Source organism: Armigeres subalbatus, chromosome 1, assembly GCF_024139115.2.
Source record: "Armigeres subalbatus isolate Guangzhou_Male chromosome 1, GZ_Asu_2, whole genome shotgun sequence".
In the NCBI taxonomy this organism is placed as follows: domain Eukaryota; kingdom Metazoa; phylum Arthropoda; class Insecta; order Diptera; family Culicidae; genus Armigeres; species Armigeres subalbatus.
The window spans coordinates 272,197,195-272,211,902 of NC_085139.1; the positions used below are offsets into that span (position 1 = coordinate 272,197,195).

General features: G+C 41.0%; 1 protein-coding gene across 3 annotated transcripts in view; it reads left to right on the plus strand.

Moving 5' to 3' along the window:
- LOC134207612 (uncharacterized) overlaps window positions 1–14,708 on the plus strand; it is a 259,390-nt gene that overhangs the window by 177,810 nt on the left and 66,872 nt on the right. The gene's annotated exons all lie outside the window — the stretch shown is intronic.

Sequence of the window (14,708 nt, forward strand, 5' to 3'; positions counted from 1 at the left end):
CAGACAATGTCGTTCATTTCACTGCGCCCTGATTTACCATCGATTTCGGGGACCTTCATTTCATTGCAATACACGCCAGAATCCGGAAGCCGTTTGGGATTGAAAGAGAACCCTTCTTGCAACGCGTTTTCTTATTCGAACTCGTGTAACCAAACAAATTTCATTAGAGAATGATTGCCAAAGCCATTTTACCGAATCAAACGTTAGGCCACGAGCCATCTAGTCGAATTCCAATTCGCCGTTCGGCCGAAACAGTTGTTCAGCTGAAAACGGTATGGCCGAAAATGTCATATGGCCGAAAGCGACATATTGCCGAACTTGTCAATTGCTTAGCTTAGACTAACATACTGACGAACTGGTCATTTGACCGAAAAAGTCGTTTGGCCGAAAATGTCGTTTTACTGCACAAGTCATATGGCCGAAAATGTCGTTTGGCCGAACCGGTCATTCAGAGCAGCGGTTCTAAACCTTTTACTTGAAAGGTACCCCTTGGAATTTTACTTTCATTGATGTACTCTCTATATTTTTGCTGTAAATGAAGATAAGTAACTCATAAGATATATGAAAAAGGTACCTGAAAACTAACGGAATATATGGCTCTCCAAAAGTTTTCTGAAATCTTCATTATTCTGTGAAACTTTGCAATTCAATTCAAATGAATTTTATACATCAAGCTTACTATAGGACTTTGATGATTTTTGGAGTCTTTCGAGTCTCTTGGCCTTCGAGCCTTTTGAAGGGAGGTTTCTGAACCACTTGAAAGGAGGCTTTCGAACCTCTTAAAATAAGGTTTTCGAGCATCTTGAAAGGATGCTTTCAAGCCGCTTGAAAGGAGATTTCCGAACCTCTTGAAAGCATCTATGCTTCCGAGCCTCTTAGAATGAGATTTCTGAGCATCTTGAAGGAGGTTTCCGAGCATCTTAAAAGCATACTTTCGAGTCTCTTGAAAGGATGCCTTCGAGAAAAGGGGCCTACCCTAGCAACACATATGTTCCACATAGGTAACTGCAACTTATATACGATCGGATTCAGTCACAATCAAGTTGCTGCAACCTTTTATGTCTGACCTGTGCTGCTCGGGTAGGAGCCCCTTGAAAGGAGGTCTTTGAGTCTCTTGAGTGGAGTCTTTGTGGAGACGAATGGAGACTGGAGTGGAGACGAATTTCTTGAAAGGAGGCTTTTGAACATCTTGAAAGGAGGCTTCCAACCCTCTCGAAAGGAGGCTTCCGGTCTCCTTAATGGAGGCTTTCGAGACTCTTGAAATGAGGTTTCCGAACTTCTTGAAAGGAGACTTTTGAACATCTTGAAGGAGGCTTCCAACCCTCTTGAAAGAAGGCTTCCGGTTCTTCTGAAAGGAGGCTTCCGAGCCTCTAGAACAGAGTCTTTCGAGCATCTTGAAGGGAGGCTTTTGAGAAAGGAGGTTTCCGAGCCTCTTAAAAGGAGGCTTTCGAACCTTTTAATATAAGGTTTTTGCAGCATCTTGAAGGAGGTTTCCGAGCCTCTTAAAAGCAGACTTTCGGGTCTCTTGAATGGAGGCTTCCGGTCCTCTTGAAACGATGGCTTTCGAGCCTCTTGAAAAGAGGATTTCGAGCATCTTGAAGGAAAGCATTTGAGAAAGGAGGTTTCCGAGACTCTTGAGAGGAGGCTACCGAGCTTTTTGGATGGAGGCTTTCAAGTCTTTTGATAGGAGGCTTCCGAGCTTCTTAAAATTAGACTTTCGTGCTTCTTCAAAGAAAGTTTCCGAGCCACTTGAAAAGAGTCTTTCGATCTTCTTGAAAGGAGGCCTACGAGCCTCTTGAAAGGAGGCCTACGAGCCTCTTGAAAGGAGGCTTCTGAGCCTTTTGAAAGATGAACTTGGAGCTACTTGAAATGTAGCCTTCGAATCTCCTGAAAGGAGGCCTTTGAGAGCTTCTTTGAAGGAGGCTTCCGAGCCTCTTGATAGAAGGTCCTGGGCCTTTTGTAAGGAAGCCATCGATATTCTAGGAATGAAGTTTTGGAGCATCTTGAAAGGAGGTTTCCGAGCCTCTTGAAAGGTGGCCTACGAGATACTTGGAAGGAGGCTTCCGACCCTCTTGAAAAAAGGCTTTCGAGCATCTTGAAGGAAGGTTTTCAATCATCTTGAAAGGAGGCTTCAGGTCCTCTTAGTTTCTTGAAAGGAGGTTTCCGAGCCACTTGAAAGGAGGCTTTCGAGTCTCTTAGAAGGAGGCTTTCAAGTCTCTTGAAAGGAGGCCTTCGAGCCTCTTGAAAGGAGGTCTTCCAGTCTCTTGAAAGGAGGCATTCGAGCCACTTGAAAGGAGGCCTTGAAGCCTATTGAAAGGAGCCTCTCGAAAGGTGGGCTTCGAGCCTTTTAAAAGGAGGGCTTCGAGCCTCTTGAAAGGAAGTCTTCTAGCCTCTTGAAAGGAGGCATTCGAGCCTCTTGAAAGGAGGTCTTCCAGCCTCTTGAAAGGTCGTCTTCCAGCCTCTTGAAAGGAGGCACCTCTTGAAAGGAGGCTTCCGAACCTCTTAAAATAAGGTTTCCGAGCATCTTGAAAGGAGGTTTCCGAACCTTTTGGTAGGCAGCTTTCGAGTATCTTGAAAGGATGCTTTCGAGCTTCTTGAAAGAAGACTTCCGACCCTCTTGAAAGGATGCTTTCGATCTTGTTGAAAGGAGGCTTCCGAGCCTCTTGACAGCATCAAGGCTTCGGAGCCTCTTAAATAAGGTTTCTGAGCATGTTGAAGGAGGTTTCCGAGCCTCTTAAAAGCAGACTTTCGAGTCTGTGGAAAGGAGACCTTCGAGCCTCTTGAAAGGGGGACTTGGAGCCTCTTGAAAGGAGGCCTCTTGAATGGAGACTATCGAGCCTCTTGAAAGGAGGTTTCCGAGTTTCTTGAAAGGAGGCTTCCGAGCCTCTTGAAAGAAGGCTTTTGAGCATCTCAATAGGAGGGCTTTAAGCCTCTTAAAAGGAGGCTTTCGAGCCTCTTGAAAGGAGGATTCCGAAATTCTTGAAAGTAGGTTTCTGAGCTTCTTGAAAGGAGGATTCCGAGCCTTTGGCAAGGAGGCTTTTGAGCATCTTGAGAGGAGGCTTGAGGATATTGAAAAGAGGTTTCCCAGCTTCTTGAAAGGAGACTTTTGAACGTCTTGAAATGAGGCCTATTGAAAGGAGGCTTACGAGCCTCTTGAAAAGAGGCTTTCGAGCATCTTGAAAGGAGGCTTTCGCGAAAGGAGGTTTCCAAGCCTCTTGAAAGGAGGCTACCGAGCTTCTGAAAGGAGGCTTCCGAGCAACTTGATAGGAGGGTTCCGAGCCTCTTGAAATTAGGCTTTTGATCTTCTTAAAAGGAGATTTCCGTGTTACTTGAAAGGAGTCTTTCGATCTTCTTGAAAGGAGGCCTACGAGCCTCTTGAAAGGAGGCTTCCGAGCATTTTAAAAGGAGAACTTGGAGCTTCTTGCAATGTAGCCTTCGAAGATCTTGAAATGAAGTATTGGAACATCTCGAAAGCAGGTTTCCGATCCGCTTGAAAGAAGGCTTTCGAGTCTCTTAAAGGAGGATTTCAAGTCTCTTGAAAAAAGGCTTTCGAGTCTCTTGAAAGGAGGTTTTCGAGCCTCTTGAAAGGTTGCCTTTGAGCCTTTTGAGTGGAGACTTTCGAGGCTCTTGAAAGGAGCTTCCAAGCCTCTTTAAAGGAGGTTTCCGATCCTCTTGAAAGGAGGCTTCCGAGCTTTTTGAAAGGAGGCTTCCGAGCCTCGTACAATGAGGCTTTCGAGCTTCTTCAAAGGAGGTTTCCAAGTTACTTGAAAGGAGTCTTTCGATCTTCTTGAAAGCAGGCCTACGAGCCTCTTGAATGGAGGCTTCCGAGCCTTTTGAAAGGTGAACTTGGAGCTTCTTGAAATGTAGCTTTCGAAGCTCTTGAAAGGAGGCCTTTGAGAACTCCTTTGAAGGAGGCTTCTGAGCTTCTTGAAAGGAGACTTTTGAACATCTTTAAAGGAGGCTTCCAATCCTCTTGATAGGAGGCTTCCGGTCCTCTTGAAAGGAGGCTTCCGAACCTCTTGAAAAGAGGCTTTCGAGCATTTTGATAGAAGGCCCTGGAGCATCTTGTAGGAAAGCCTTCGAGGCTCTTGAAATGAAGTTTTTGTGCATCTTGAAAGGAGGTTTCCGAGCCTCTTGGAAGGAGGCTTCCGAGATTCTTGGAAGGAGGCTTCCGACCCTCTTGAAAAGAGGCTTTCGAGCATTTTGAAGGTTTTCGAGGATCTTGAAAGGAAGTTTCCGAGCCTCATGAAAAGAGGCTTCCAAGATTTTTTTAAGGAGGCTTCCGACGCTCTTGAAAAGAGGCTTACGAGCATCTTGAAGCCTTTTGAAAGGAGGTTTCAGATCCTTTTAAAAGGAGGCTTTAAAGCATCTTGAAGAGGCTTTCGAGCTTCTTAAAAGTAGGTTTCCAAGTCACTTTAAAGGAGGCCTTCGAGTCTCTTTAAAGAAGGTCTTCGAGCCTCATGAAAGGAAGGCTTCTATCCTCTTGAAAGGAGGGCTTCGAGCTTCCTGAAAGGAGGCCTTCGAGCCTCTTGAAAGGAGGCTTCCGTGCCTCTTGAATTGATGCCTTCAAGGCTCTTGAAAGGAGTTTTTTTAACCTCTTGAAGGGAGGCTTCCGAGCCTCTTGAAAGAAGTCTTTCAAGCTTCTTGAGAGGAGGTATCCGAGCTTCTTCAAAGCAGGCTTCCGAGCCTTTTGAAAGGAGGCCTTGGAGCCTCTTAAAAGGAAGCCTTTGAGGCTTTTCAAAGGAAGTTTCTGAGCATCTTGAAAATAGGTTTCCGAGCTTTTTGAAAGGAGACTTTCGAGTCTCTAAAAAGGAGGCTTCCGAGCCTCTTGAATGGAAGCTTTCGAGCTTCTTGAAAGGAGGTTTCCGAGCCTCTTGGAAGAAGGCTTCAGATTCTCTTGAAAGGATGTTTCTGAGCATTTTGAATGGAGGTTTCCGAGCCTCTTGAAAGGAGGTTTCCAAGCTTCTTGAAGGAGGAGTCTTTCGAGCCTCTTGAGAGCAAGCTTTCGAGCCTCTTGAGAGCAGACTTTCGAGCTTCTTGGAAGGAGGTTTTCGAGCCCCTTGAAAGGAGGCTTCCGAGCCTCTTAAATATGCTAACGAGCTGCTTGGAAGAAGGCTTCTTAGATTTTTGCAACGAAGTAACCCACCCTCCCTTAGCATGGTTTTGCTTTGTAGCCGCGCATCTTACCGCATGGCTAAGGAGGGTATTTATGCATCTCAAATTAAGCTTCTAAACCAGGGATGGGAAAATTAAATTTCCAAACAATCTGGTTTGATCAACACTCACACGCGATCTTACTCGTTTCTTAATTTGAAGCATTTACCTCTACTTGAAAGGAAACATTTGGTGACGTCCGTACGTCTATATTGGCTAGCTCGTGTCAATCTTTTTACTCAGAGTCGGCCACCATGGTGTTTTTTGAATCTATTTTTTTTGCAGAATTAAACATGTTTATCAACTTCAAATACTTGTTTTTCCTTGTTATTATTCTACGCCAGGCTACTGACATCCTATTGTTTAGCCCATCGCCAGATCGTAGCCAGGATGTCCTGGGCTATAATTTTTTTTCATACTGCGTTTCAATGATGACAGCGGTCTATGACTATTGATGATGATAACACCGCGCTTGTCACCGGGTCGTTCTACGCAGTAAAGGCTCAATGAATCCTTATTGTTATTGTCAACGCAATATTGACGCTTGTCAAGCGCAGAATAAGCGAATGACCATCGCTACTTAAAGTGAAATCGTGTCTGTTCTTCATGACTTCAGTTACTTCCCAGCCAACACAAAATCGTATATGATGCAACCTAAGATGCTAAAGTGGAGATGATATACGTACACAGTTAAAAATATGTTGTGATTTTAAATGTATTTTCATGCACATAATTGGAGCATGCAAATAAACGTAACATTCAATCGATCTTACTATTCTTTTAAATCGAAATAAATGTAAACGATGTTTGCTTGTAAAATTCAATCAAATTTTATTGAATTTCGAATGCTAATTCGTTTGATGGGATAAGCTGCAATTTCACACGTCGTTGAATTTTCAAAATTATTTGCTGTGTATATATTGTATGGGGATATCCTATGTGACATTATATACGATCCTGTGTTGACTGGGTTGGGAGTTGGGAAAAAACACTAGAAACCTCCGGGACGGAGAATCATTGGCACATTTAAATATTGCTTTGGATGATATAAGGTCCTACCTTTTTCACATACAGGAAATCACTCCTGAAATATGTGAATTCTGTTGGAATGTATTGCTTTTAATAATTACGCTTAGCTTAGCTTAGCTTAGCTTAGCTTAGCTTAGACCGACTGTACATATCAATGGTTGCTACTCCGTGATGGATCAGAGCTGGTACAAATTGCACTTCGAATCAAGTGAATAGTGGTTAGGATTTACCATCTGTTCACGAAGTGCACGTTTCAGCAGCTCTAAAAATGATCAATAATGGCGCCGGCCAAGTCCTTACAGTCTGTTAGGAAAGGAAGGGAATGTTTATGTGTGGTTATTGTTGCTATTAGAGACTGAGAATACCTCTGCATCTCCACAATTACTACGAGAAGGAAGTTGGGTGGGGTAATCAGAAACATAGATGGGGATGCACCATGGAAAGTGATATGACCTATGCAACTTCTATTTTTCTAATTAGTATATTTTATATGAAGCTGCAATATAATTTTCTTTTCTGATCTTTTAAAATAGGTGTTCAATTGTTCATCCATCGCGAGAATAAACAAATAATCACTTAAAGTGTGAGCGATTGATCATTTGAAATAGAAAAAAAACGTAAACGTCATCATCATTTCTTCAACGCTAGGATATGCTTAGTATGAAAGGGGCGTCAAGGTAGCAATGCGTTTATTTGAAACTATGCAGAAAAAAAATATCATAGAAAAAACTGCGGCAGGCACGATTAAATGAAATTTTAAAAGTCAAAAAGCACGATAAGTCTGATTTAATTATATCATAAATATAGGAGAACGGTTCACCACTTCATCTCATAGCTCCTATTTCCATCCTATCAAAAACAAAGCAATGGAGACGAATTTGGTTTGTTTATTATTTTGTGATTTTTTTCAGCAGTGAGCACGCATGTTGACAAAAAGAATCGAAGAATTTAGTTGCCGTATTTCTTTATTTAGCGATGAGATGGATATATATGTACAGTGAGATGGAGATCGGAACAGTTCCCCTATTAAGATTGATAATGCAAGCAAGTAAATATGCAACGCTGGAAATTTTTATTGTTACAAATCACATATTCCATATGGAACTTTAAGAAAATTTTATAAATTAAATGTACAAGTCAGGAGTACCATGCGGGACCGAAATCCGTACAGCATCGAAATCCGTTCACCTCATGGGATATCAATCAATTAAAGGGGGTTAAAGGTAATTAATGTAGAAATAATTTATCTTATCTTGTTCAGATTCTTGGCTTCAAACACGGAGTTTTTGCCGCCATTTTGTTTTCGGCAAGTGATTGCATCATCATTTCCTCCCCCTTCCCTACATTGACTTGCATTCTGACGTGGCAGGCGCCAGTATGACCTAACAAATGAGATCACCAGTACTTGTACATTGAAGATGTGTGCTAGTCCCAAGTAAACATCTGTTGGTTCCCTATCCCTGTGCAAGAACAGCTGATCTGGTCATAAGGGAGTAGCAACTACGAGCAGTCAATCAAGCTCAAGCTCAAGCTCAAGCCCATTTTGTTTTCGGGTAGAGCATAATTGCTCCAAAAGTAACTGTGTTTTAATTGCTAATTGCGAATAATTACATAAAATAAGCAGAATACAAGTCGAATGGATCGCTTCTCAAGGTGCGTATCGAACTATTTACAGTGGTAGTGCAGTCAATCAAACTGCTTCAATTTAAATATTTAGGCAAAAAATAGCTGTACGGATTTTGATCCTTTGATTCGAAGTCCGTCCACGACGGATTTCAAGTCAGGAGTAGTTGATTTTAACCATTACTTTATCACGCTTTTCGTAGTTTTGAATGAGTAAATGCGAAACACTTCAAAAGTAGAAGCCTCCATACTCCTGTGCCAATGGCAAACGTTTTATTTACATTCGATTCCTATTTTCGAATGACTTTTTCATATACTAAGGTGCTTAAGTGTACGGATTTCGATGCTCCACGGTACTTTGTTTGCAAGGTCAATCTAATAATATGCAATTTCCGCAGCGACATTTAGACATTTTTCGCATGGTTGGAGTTACTTAACATAACTATTTGCGTCTCTATAAGCTTTCCGTTCCCTAGTACTAAGTGAAACTAGGGTATTATGGTTTATAAGGTGCTTAAACTGTGAACATGGGAAAAAGGAACATCCTCACCAATTTTCTGCTGATTCATTCGTTCATTCCGACAGGTCTCATAAACCAGCTGCTAATTGAAAAAAAAATTAACTCCTGCACTACACACTGCACTATATTTAAATTTGTAAAGCAGCACATCACACGCCAGAACAAAACCGCTGAACACTGAATCAACACTCACGCACTCCGCGGAAGCTATCTCTTCGAAATTCTAGTCGGAAAAATGTTGGTGACATAGCACTAGTCAAAGTGGAAAATTACCTAAAGCTCGAGAAACATGCTGTCAAAAAATTGAACGCAACCGACCACGCGCAAGGCATACTTCGATCCTCTCGATTATTTTTCCCAAACAGGTCATTTAGCTGAAAAAGTCGTTTCGAATAGGAATTTGGCCGAAAAAATCATCGAAAAAAATCTAACGTGTCATAGGGCCGAAAATGTCGTTGGGCGAAACATCTTATATCGGGACTGATTTGCTAGTTGGGCGTATTTTTTTTGTAAACAAACACTGTTTTTTGGATTCCGTAGAATGCAAGCGCTTTTATCCAAAACTAATTCCTTTATCTGATAGAGAAAAGCTTATTCTGTCGGATACATGTCGTGGTTTTCCCAGGAAATGCCTACTTTAGCAGGAATTCGCTTTCCAATGTTTGTTTACAAAATAAGTTACGCCCAAATCGCAAATCAGTCCCGATATAACCGAAAGATTCTTTCACAAGTTCCCGACTTACACTCACCCGATTGAGAAACGCCTTAAGTCAATTCTTCCGAAAACTCTAATCCTTCGTTTTGACTGTTATGGATTGGTGTAAATGTTATGAATAATTCATGGAGTAGTAACAGTACATACAGTTTAAGGTAATAGGAGGTGCATGAAGCATTCAGGCCGCATTTCAAAACATTTCCTGACGATGATAGAACAAATCCGGCTGAAGTCCTTCTGGGCAATAACGAGAAAGATATTAAAAAGCTAGTTTTATTTTGCTTATTTTTGTTACTTAAGCATTCAGATAAACCCATTTTGAACGAGTCAATGTAATTAATAAAGCTGTTAACACATCGATCATTTCAACTTCAAAAACACATTAACCTTATAAATTATTGAAGTCTTGCCTTAATTAATTGATTTTATTGTCAACATTTGTTCTGCCTTGTTTGGCCCCTCTTTAAAACAACTTCTGGTTACTTGTCTCATTGCAAACAAAATAAATCAAATAACAAGCGAGTTTTCTTCCAGTCTGCTTCCCCAGATCGATCGCGAAGTGAACGAACTCCCCATTCAGGCTCCAGACTCACGGGAACAAAAAAAAAAAAAACAATCAAGTTCACTGACAAAAGTGTAAACAAAACAATACACACGCCATGAAGTCCCATGAAATACATTCTACCTGAGTTAATGCCGCACGTTAGGTGTTCTTGTTCTTACGAGTTTCCTCATCCCATCATGTGGGAAAATGCGATAAGATATCGGTTTTGTTTTTGCCAAGAATGAATCGAAGAATGGTTGAAATTTATTCGACCGTAAGAACAGTGATATTTTTCATTAAATAAACTTTTAAATTATATACATAGGTATATCGTATATCAAAAGAAAACGCTTCTGCTTCCAACGCGTGGAGCAACATGGTACTAGGATTTCTCATTATAAGTCAAGACGCTTAAGACCCTTTGTGGTGAGATATATTAATACTTTGAATATGTGATCATTGACAGACAGACATTTGCTCAGTCGAATGACTCAAGAATTTTAACCACCCGAGCCTCTATTAAACTATAGCTTTTAAGATGCGAAAACTACGTCTGAAGATTTTATGGAAGTATTTTCTTATTTACGGGTCAATCATTAGGCTACCTCCAAGAACCCAATCAAGCAAGAATTTTCAAATGCCAAGGACAAACACTGTACCACTTGCCGCCACATGCCACGTCTCGCAGCCTGAATTGCTTTATTGGCGGCATCCCAGTGAGGCAATCGGGAGCCTCTCCTCGTATCCACATTATCCGACAACAGCAGTCGTTGGCAGTTGTGTTTTCAAAATAAAGTATCTTCTCTGAAGCAGGCAGAACATACTCAACGGCTGTAGCTTCCCGGTGATAAAGAGACTTGAACTGCTGATTTTGCTACACTTCTGTTATTCTTTATTTTTATCGACGTGCGACACGCGCAGCACTTATGGGTCCACATGTTCAACATCGTGGTCAGTCAGGGGAGTTAGCGACCTCATAATCAGTGCACGTTGGTCTCAGAAAAAGTTAAAACGTAGATGGGATCCTTATGCGATGCAACCCTTCAATAAATGACACGCGCTCCGGTTTGATTACTGAGAAGGTAGCTGTTAACGCTATCTTCTATTTTACGCAAAGAAATGCTTTTCATACATCATGGAAATAAAATCTTTAATATTCATGATTTAAATACCAAAGAAATAAAATTCAAACGAGAAACTATATCAGAATTCAGAATTATCAAAAAATCACGAATCGTCCACCTAGCGATAATAGTGCATATCTCGTGCATTATAAAAAAAAAAGTTTTATGGCCATCACCATCCGATTTTGCCCGTTTTCAAAGGGCAGGATTCCCCGTAGAATGCTGAATGTTGAGAGCAAATCGGTTAAGAATAAATGGCCAAAAATGAGTGATTTGTTTTTAGGGTGTACGTTTATGGGATTGACTGAAAGCGGGCTTGGTAGTCATATGGCTACTGCTTCTGCCTCGTGGGTTCAATCCCAGGTCCATTCCATTTTCATACTTTGTATCTTTCTCTATATTTCTCATGTTCTAGCAATTGCTAGAACTGGACTTCCATACCGTTTCCATTACTATTCCTATATCTTCAACTTGAGTATTCTAACAGTAATCTGCTAGAATTGGAAATGAGCTATAGTGCTCGTTTCCTACATCAAATTAGAAATTCCATCAGTTGCTTTCTCCTATCTATCACATTGGCAGCTCGTTAACCAAGACGGACCTCTGCTTCTCGAACCTAACCCAAAAATTCCAACAAATTCCGCATGAACTCGTGGCAAGTGCAGAGGTATATTCGGCTTGCAGTGGGCGAGTGATTGCATCATCATTTCCTCCCTCTTCCCTACATTGACTTGCATTCTGACGTGGCAGGCAAACATGTGTTCCCTGTGCAAGAACAGCTGGTCTCATAATGGAGTAGCAACTACGAGCTGTCAATCAAGCTCAAGCTCAAGCTGTACGTTTATGGGATTGACTGATACCTAAGAACCCCGAACATAGCATACGTTTGCGTTGCGTTTGACACATTTCCCATGGGAAAACTGTCAAACGCAACGCAATCGTATCGGGGCGGGGCTCTTTAGACCAAAATTTTATATGAATCTTCGTCATATCCCGTAATGAGAATCACGTTGACGTTTCCCTCTGGACCAGGGGAGCAAGCGGAACAGGGAAGCCCTACCCCAACATGTGCGATATCTGGATTTGGTTCTAAATGTAAACAACACTGTTAATTCTCTACCAAATTTTTGTTATGGCGAGGCAATTTTTATGCACATTTTTTTTCGACATTTTATCAAAACCAAACACTCAATCATACAACAATGTAACGATGTGGTATGCTTGAGATATCTGCTTGATTATAGCGAATCGAAAAATAATTTATTTGTAGTAACTAACTGAATATAAATATGTTTACATTAACGATTGCGCCCTAATACCGGTTCTTCAATATTACGGTATTTATTTTTATTCGTGCTTTGTTAACCCTTTCAGGACGATTTTTTACGATGATTTTACGTGAAACTTTGGGTTCTTTCACTAGATCCTGCCAAAACTAGTATAAATATAACTGGAAAAGCGTTGACATATTTTTTCTAGATGTCCCAGCCCATCCAAACTGTTCTGAAGCACATATCCTCGAATGTAGCAGGAAATGTGTCTAGAAACAAAAAGTCCTAAGCTGAAATATGTGTCCAATATATCTATGTGATCCTAAGACATGAATTGATCGGATTTTGAATAAACGCAAACTATTTCAGGGTCTTCAAACATGGAGTTCAGAACATGCGATCTTTCCAGTCACTCAAGCCCTGAACGATGTATTCGTACATCGCTGAACATTTCAGCAGATCCATTGAGCCAATAGGATTTCACTCATTACTTTTATAAGCTACTACAGACCTTTTTGGTTCTTCAGAACGTCGTGAACTTCAGAATATGTGATCTACCCGATCAACCAAGTACTAAATGTACGTGCATCGCCGAGCATCCCAGCAGGTCCGTTGACCTGGTAGGATTTCACTTTTTCACACACTCTTTCTGTTTGACCCTCCAAAACGTCCTGGAGTTCAGGACATGCGAACTACCCAATCAACCAAGTCCTGAATGATATATCCATGCAAAACATTTCAGCAGTTTCATTTAGCTTGTGGGATTTCACTGATTTCTTCTACAATCTACAGTGGACCCTCCATGAATCGATTTCGTCGTCAACTCGAAGTCGACTCATGGAAAAAGATGATTCTTTTATTTATTTAGTTTACATCTAAACAGATAACAAAAAATCAACAATTTGACGCCACAATACACGGTTCGAGGCCATATCTCTCCATCCTCGAATGTGCCCCACACTCGCCAAGTCGTTTTGCACCTGGTCTGCCCTCCTCGCTCGCTGCGCTTCACGCCGTCTCGTAACTCCCGGATCGGAAGCGAACATCATCTTTGCAGGGTTGCTGTACGGCATTCTTGCAACATTCCTTGGGTTACTGGGTTCGCCGTAGAGCTGAGTGAGCTTATGATTTATTCTTCGCCGCCACACACTGTGACTTCTTGCACACCGCCAAAGATGGTTCTAAGCACCCGTCTCCGTATGTCACGCGTATGACAAATGATGCCATACTTAAATATTTTCTCGTTTACTCTGATGCTCCTTTCGAACAATACCAAGGGATTCTGTTCAACATCACATCTCGAGGGTCTACTGTATTGCAGACTTTTTCTGTAGACCAGACTTTTTGGTTGTTCAAAACATTCTGGAGCTCAGATCATTTGACCTTACCAACTTATGAATAATGTTAGATATGATATCCTAGTAGGTCCGTTGAGCTTATATGACTTCAATCATCACTTCTCCTAGTCATTGCAGGACTTTATGGTTGGCTAAAATATCCTGGTTGTCGTATTCTTTGATGTAATCATCCAAGTCCGTAAACGCAGTGCTTCTACGGTCCAACAAAAAAAAAAATCCGCAGCCACATTCGAATAGACATTACTTGACACAAACACCTTCTTAGCTATTATGCATCTTTTTTTTTATTTCTTTATTAAAGAGACTTTCAGCCCAAGGCTGGCTCGTCTCGTTATTATGCATCTGGTAGACATCTCAATCTTAACTCAAGACCATTTTGGAGGACCTTGAACATCTTATTTTCATAGAAATTTAGATCATGTGCTCTTTGAACTGGAATGGGTACATACTGACGAAGAGGACATTGCAAAAGTCATTTTTGATCTGGTATATACATTGAACTAAATTCGAGAACGTTTTGTAGTACCATGAACACCTCGTATCTTGTCTTGTCTTATTTTACCACATGCACAGCCAGTATGCACTACCATGAACACCTCGTGTTCAAGAAAATTGGGTTTACAATATGCGCATAAACCTATTGGACCGGATTGGATATATGCCGACGATAAGAACATTGCAAAAGTTTTCAAGAAAATTGGGTTTGGGATCATCTCGTATTCAAGAAAATTTGGTTTACATGATGGACATGTGCCTATTGGGTACACGTCGACAATGCAAACATTGCAATAGTCTTGGCTGATCTGGTGGATAAGTTGGGTTAAACTTGAGAACGTTTTGGAGTACCTTGAACATTTTGTATTCTAGAAAATTGGGTTTGCATGGTGTGCATATGCTTAATTGCTTATGGAATTAGTTTGGGTTCATATCGACGTTGATGACATGACTAAATCCTTGGCTGATCCGCTAGATGCTTTGGGTTAAATTCGAGAACGTTTTGGAGGACTTTGAACGTCTCATTAAAAAAAAAAACTTGGTTTACATGATGCGCATGGTCCTGTTGGACTAGATTGGGTATATGCCGACGATGGGAAGATTGCAAAAAGCCTCACACTTAAATCATTTCACAGATTTCGGTGAATTTTGCTTCAATTCACCGAAATCTCAACAGCAGATTTGTTCGGTAATTATTTCACCGATTTTCTGCGGTATTTTCCTTTGTTCAACTGTCAAAACTACCAAAAAATCTGTAAAATTTTTACCGAACCGTTCTGCTGTTGAGATTTCGGTGAAATTTCACAGAAATCTGCGATTTATTTTAAGTGTGTTGGTTGATTTGGTAGATACTTTAGGTTGAACTTAAGAATGTT